The sequence below is a fragment of the Trachypithecus francoisi genome, unplaced genomic scaffold (assembly GCF_009764315.1).
Source record: "Trachypithecus francoisi isolate TF-2019V2 unplaced genomic scaffold, Tfra_2.0 Contig01054, whole genome shotgun sequence".
NCBI lineage: Eukaryota > Metazoa > Chordata > Mammalia > Primates > Cercopithecidae > Trachypithecus > Trachypithecus francoisi.
The window spans coordinates 13,264-20,123 of NW_022681103.1; the positions used below are offsets into that span (position 1 = coordinate 13,264).

A 6,860-nucleotide genomic window follows, 5' to 3' on the forward strand; every position below is an offset into this window, starting at 1 on the left:
ACCCAGCTCAACCTGACATAGGACCAGAGGTGCTGGCTGGGGGTGTTCATTGCTTCTCTTTTCTCTCTTGCCAGACTCAGTAGAGGAAGCTGAGACCGCTTCTGGCTTTGGGAGAGGCCAGGGAGCCTGTGCGTTTGGAGCCTGGTTGCATGAGAGAAGCATGTGTGGGAACGCCAGGGCCTGGCCTTGAACCCCATTCTCCCAACATGATGCCGAGTGTGGCAGACATGACACTTGGCTTTGCTCTCTCAGAGTTCCATCTGCGAGAGGGGCTACTTGTGCCCCTGGCCTCATCAACTCAGGCTGAAGGTGGCCTTGGTCCTGGGCAGAGGGGCTTTGTGAAGCAGAAATAGATGGCCTGGTACAGGCGCCGAGCCTGGCCAGGACCTTGGCCCTGGGAGTTGTAAAGAAGGCCGGCGTCGACCATGAGCATCTGCACCAAGCTGTGCCCATGTCACAGTGTGCTCGGCGTCTGCCCTGGCACAGGTGCATGGCCCGCCTGCGCTCAGGCTCCCCGCCTATGGGGCCCAGGTTCACAGAGGTGTGAAAGAGACAAGCACAGCCCAGGGGCTCTGAGCTCAGCCAGCCTCGCTTCGATGCTGGGAGGCTGACGTCTTCCATTTTGTCTTCTGCCCAGGCCAGCTGTGGACCGTCAGCAGCGTCTGCTACTTCTACAGCGTCGTCATGCCCAGCGAGGCCCAGTGTGTCCTCTACCACGAGCTCCAGCTCTCCCTGGCCCGCAAGGTGACCGACAAAGTGCTGGGGGGGCAGTTCCTGGAGACCATCAGTCAGCTCTACCTGTCCCTGGGCACCGAGCGGTGAGGGCTGGCTTTGCAGTGGTGGGGGTGTGGAGGGGGGCAGGGGGTAGGAGGGGCAGGGAAGGGGGCACAGGGAAGCTGGCCCAGGGCCCCATCAGCCGCTTTCCTTTGGATCATTTGGTTCCTTGGCATCAGATGCTTTGAGCTGTGGGTCTGGGGTCGTCCCAGGGCTGCTGCTGGCTCATGAGTCCCAGCTTGAGCCTCTCTTGTTGGGTCAAAGGTCATCTCAACCCCAGCAGAGGCAGTACGTGCACTCTGGGCTGTTCTTCCTACTATGGTGGCTTTTGTCATCTGACCTCTGCCTGCCCCGAGTCTTCACTCCTGGCCTTCATCTGTCCCCTTAAGTGTGACCACAGCAGCCACCTGTGGCTTCTCTCCTACAGAAGACAGAGCCAGCTGTGTCACCTGCTTCCCTAGGGCGCAGGGTTTCAAGGTCTCACATCCCATAGGTGGCCCACTCGGCTTCCCCTGAGCATTTTGACCTGGTGGGGTAACCATGGCCCTGGCCACCCCACGCACAGCTCCCGGTGACATTGCTGCAGTCATACCCCCTCGAGTGTCAGACTTACCGAGAGAGTAGGGAAGGAGCCAGATTCCATGGGGACCCGGGAGACTGGCTCCAGTCTTGGCCTCAGGTTCACAGAAGGAAAATGGGCCAGTGTGCTGGAGCCATGTTTCTCAAAGTGTAGTCCCTGGACCAGCAGAGCAGCATCTATGTCACCTAGGAGCTTGTGGCAAGTGGGAGTTCTAGGTCCTGCCCCAGGTCTGTGGAGCCGGAAGCTCTGGGGGCAGGGCCAGCAAGCTATACACACAGGCCTCCGAGTGACTGTGATGCCTGCACACCTTGAGAACCATCGACCTAGATAGCCTCTGGACACTAACGGCTCCTGGTGCATCTGGAGAAGACACAGGCCATGTCTGGGAGGCAGGGGAGATGGACTAGCACACTCCTCCTGCCACAGGGCAGCATGATGCTCGATTCCCTCATAAGGATGTCCTTCATCTTTTCCATGCCATGTGTGTTCACCCTGGCCCTCCCAGCAGCCTGGGAAGGGCAGAACACTGCACACACAAGAGGGCCGTTCCCAGTCCCCACATTCCAGATTCATCTGTCACCAGACCCACGGGAGGAGGCAGACTGGTTCCAGGAGGATGAGAGCCCTTGTTCTGACACCTGTGTCTGATTCCAGGGCCTACAGATCCACTCTGGACTACACCAAACAAAGTCTGGGGATTCTCATTCACCTCCAGAAGAAAGAGGAGGCGCATGCCTGGCTGCAAGCAGGGAAGATCTACTACATCCTGCGACAGAGCGAGACAGAGCGAGCTGGTGGACCTGTACATCCAGGTGAGTGGCAAAGGAGGCAGGAAGGGGCTCTGTGCTGTTCACTCTCTGTCCATCCATCCATCCATTCATCCTTCCAACATCTATTTACCTGTTCATCTTTCCATCCATTATCCATTCATCCATCCATCCATTCTTCCATCATCTTCCCATACACCTGTGGGTCCTTCCATCCATCCATCCATCCATCCTTTTATCATCCATCCTTCCATCTATCCAACTCTTTATCCTTCTATCCATCCATCATCCACCCATCCTTCATCTGTTCATCTCTTCATCCATTCATTCACCTGATTGTCCATCCATCCATCTTTCCATTATCCATCCATTCAGCTGTTCATCCTTCTATCCATCCAACCATCTTCCATCCATTCATGATCCATCCATTCACCTGCCCATCCATCCATCCATTCATCATGCATCCTTTTATCATCCATTCACCTGTTCATCTATCCTTCCATCATCCATCCGTTCAACTGTTCATTCTTCCATCCATCCTTCGTCCACTTGCCTGCTCATCCTTCCATTCATCCATCATCCATCCATCCATTCACCTGTTCATCTTTCCATTCATCATCCATCCATCCGTCCATTCATCATTCATCCATTCTTTTATCATCCATCCATTCAGCCATCATCCATCCACCTGTTCGTCTGTCCATCCATTCATCCAACCATTCTTCCATCGTCTATCCATTCACCTGTTCATCCTTCCATCCATCCACATTCATCCATTCATCTATTTATCCATTCATCCATATATCCATCTATCATCCATCCATCCTTCCATCATCCATCCACTCACCTCCTGTTCATCCTTCCATCCATCATCCATCCATTCATCCCTTCATCCTTCCATCCATCCATCCATCCATCCATTTATCCATTCATCCATCCGTCCATCACCCATCCATCCTCCATCCATGCATTCACCTGGTCATCCTTCCATCCATTTATCCATTCATCCACTCACCTCCTGTTCATCCTTCCATCATTCATCCATCTATCCATTCATCCATCCATTCACCTGTCTATCCATCGATCCATCCATTCACCTGTTCATCTTTCCATTCATCCATCCATCATCCGTCCATCATCATTCATCCATTGTTTTATCATCCATCCATTCAGCCACCATCCATCCACCTGTTCGTCTGTCCACCCATTCATCCAACCATTCTTCCATCGTTTATCCATTCACCTGTTCATCCTTCCATCCATCCACTCACCTATTCGTCTATCCATGCATCATTCATCCATCCACCCACCAATCTTTAATCCATCCCTCCATTCATCTGTCTGTCCATTTGTTGATCCGGCCATCTATCCACCATCTATCCATCCATATGTACATACATCATCTACCCTCCACCCATCCATACATTATCTACTCATCCATACATACAGACAGACATACACACATCATTCCAACCATGCACCCACCCATCCACCCATCTGTCCATCCATCCATCTACTCATTCCTAAGCCACTGCTGAGCACCTGTTGTGCCTTCTACCTCCCTCCAACTGGTTCCCTCACATCCTCCCCCAGTGGCCAGCATCTTCTTCCTGAGGGCAGAGGTGTGGCCCCTCACAGTGCCTAGCACCTGCTGGTATACAGCACATGCTCAAAGAACGGGACCACTCAATTAACACACAGAAGAACTTGCTCCAAGCGACACGTGGTACATCTCCTTACAAAATGAATCTATCATAGTGGCTGTTTTCAGAGGCTTTCCCAAACACAGCGTGATCTGGAACAAATTGTGAAGCCCACGAGCCTGGTGAAGCTTTCATTATTGAGCACCTGCTGTATACCTCCTTGAGCTGAGGAGAAGGATCAAGAGCTCATGGCCAAGAGGGGACCAGGCCCACCCACAAACACTGTTGATGTGTGGCCCTGAGCTGCAGCAGGGATGTGGCAACGCAGAACGGAACAAGGGGATGGGCTCCCAGCAATCTGGGGGCCACAGAGACTGAGTGCAGGGGGAGTGGGCTAGGGCTAGCCCTGGTGGTAGGATTCACAGGTGTCGGGCTCCTGGGCTGCAGCTGCTCAGTCACCTCCTGGCACTGGGGTGTATCAGTTCATTGTCCTCATGCCAGTGGTGGGGCAGCCTTAATGCACAGGTCTGAAAAATGCTCAGGTGTACCTGCAGTGTGTGAGAGGAAGGAGGCTGGTGAAGGTGGGTGTGGCCACCTCACCAGGTGTGGGTCTTGAGGGAACCTCTGCCTCCTTTCAGGTGGCACAGAATGTGGTCCTGTACACAGGCGACTCCAACCTGGGATGGAGCTGTTTGAGGCAGCTGGAGACATCTTCAATGGGGCCTGGGAGCTGGAGAAAGCCGTGTCCTTCTACCAGGGGAGCTGGCCTATGGGCTGATGTGGGTGGGCCTCAGGGGGGGCACCTGGAGGGCAGAGCCACCCATGCACATGCTTAGTTTCCCAGTGGTCTCACCGGGAATGATATTGACAGTGCCCCTGCCCGGGACAAACGCTTGGGGCCTGGACATGACTATGGCCCTACCCTTGCCTAGTGATCTCACTGGGAATGATATTGACCGTGCCCCTGCCCGGGACAAACGCTCAGGTCTGGACATGACAGTGGCTTTACCCTTTGCACCTGATGACCTCAAGCAACCATGAGCGGGAAGTCCTGTCCCCATCTTCCAGATGAGGACACTGAGGCCCAGAGACGCACAGGGATATGTCAAAGGATACACAGCATGTCAGTGGGAGACCCAGGGCCAGGGCCCAGATCTGCATGCACGCCGAAAAGGGGACGGCTTCTCCCTTCCTCTGAGTTCACGGTGTGGCTCAGCTCTGGACACAGACAAATGTGGTGTTTTTAGAGCAGAGAGGAGTGCTGGCTCCCCCCAGTCAGACCCCCGGTGTCCTGGTGGGAGAGGCTGGTCTGAGGCTGCCAGGTGTCGCTGGATGGGCCTCAGATGACTCTTCAGCCCCCAACTTGGGTGTCTGAACCGTGCGTTATCCCAGAGCACAGAGCTCTGTGGAGGTGCAGGGGTAACTGGGGCGTGGGAAGCTCCAAGCACATGTCTGAGCTCTGAGGATGGCGCTGGGCAAGGTGGGTGCTGCGGGAAGCCTGACCCCACCTGCCTGTGTGGTACGAGCGGGCCCTGCCCCGGCAGTGACTATGGGCAACTGCAAGGTGAGCCACAGCTGTGCAACAAGCCGGTGGCACTGCTGGCCATGCTGGAGGAGCCCCAGGAGGGCTTGGAATTTACCCATATGGCCCTAGCTGTCAGTGTCACTCTGGGTAAGTCCCCTGAGCGCCCACCCTGCCAGGACCCACACTTTGCCAGAGCCGTGCCTCCATGTCTGCAGGGCAGGAGCTGAAGCAGCTGCTGGATTTTCCCAGTCTCCTGTCCAGGCAGGCAGATCTGCCCAGCTGGCTTCCCTGTCTGGCCTTGGGGCACAGCCCAAGGTCTCTTACGTAGTGCAGAGCGCCCTGCCTGGCTGAGCTCTGTTTCCTCTATCTCTTCCCGCTGCTGATCACAAGGGCCGCCCAGTGTGCCCTCTGCCTTCCAGACATGCCAGGCATCTCGGTCCCTGTATGTGCCAGGCCGAGTGGCACATTCCCTTTGTCTTGTGCCCTTTCCACCTTCATCAACCACACAACTCTCTGGCTGATGAAATCCCAGTTCCCCTTCCAGCAGCCTGCCCCTTAAGGCCGGGCATCCCCTGGTGCTGTGCCAGGTCGTCTGTCCTCCTCCAGAGACAGGGAACCCTGGGCGGGCCGCATGCCCCAGCGCTTTGTGCCCTGGGGCCCAGTACAGAGTAGGTGTGCAGCTGTGTGGGAATGCATCGAATGCAGGCTCCACGGCACTCGCCCTGCAAAGGGGAGGACATCAGAGACAGCCTAGCTGGGTTTGCGCAACTGTGGGGGGACCTGGAGCTCAGGCACGCAGTGACTCCCCAAGGTAAGGGGCTCTGATCGTGACACACCCAGGAGGAGTCGGATGTCACGTCTGTGGGTTGCATGGAGCCGGGGTGCCCGGGAGCACCTGGACTGCATGGCTTTTGGGCTCCCCTGGTTAAAACCAGTGGGCAAAGGCAGGTGGCTATGTGTAGGCACAGAGCTGGGCCGTCCAAGCGCGACTTTGCCAAAGCCTCACAGTAGACAGGGGCAGGCCTTATTAGTTCTGCTTTGCAGATGGGAAAGTGAGTCTGGGAACCCAGAAGGAACTGGCCAGTTCTTCCCAGGTGACCACAGGCGCCTGGAGGCAAGCCAGGTGCTGCCCGGGCTCTGCATACCTGCTCCTGAGGGGCCTGTGCCTGACTGCCCCAGGGAGCCACGTCCTCACATCTGCCCCTTTGGCCTACACCCCAGGGGACAGGCTGAACGAGCGTGTGGCCTACCACCGGCTGGCCGCCCTGCACCACTGGCTGGGCCATGGCAAGCTGGCGGAGCACTTCTACCTCAAGGCCCTGTAGCTCTGCAACTCGCCGCTGGAGTTCGACGAGGAGACCCTCTACTCCGTGAAGGTGTACCTGGTGCTCGGTGAGATCATCGTCTACGACCTGAAGGTGGGTGGGGAGGGGCAGGGCTCTGGATGTTCCCGGCCCCTTTGGAGTGGGATCTCCACAGACCCCAGGGGTCTGGGTTCCAGCCTTCCTTAGGAACGGCCCAGTGGCTTCCCTGGAGCTCTGCACCCAGCTAGAGGAGCCGGCAAGGTTAGC

General features: G+C 56.3%; 1 pseudogene; it reads left to right on the forward strand.

Moving 5' to 3' along the window:
* Positions 1–425: 425 nt before the first annotated feature.
* On the forward strand, positions 426–6,614 carry LOC117090629 (annotated as a pseudogene).
* The last annotated feature ends 246 nt before the right edge of the window (positions 6,615–6,860 follow it).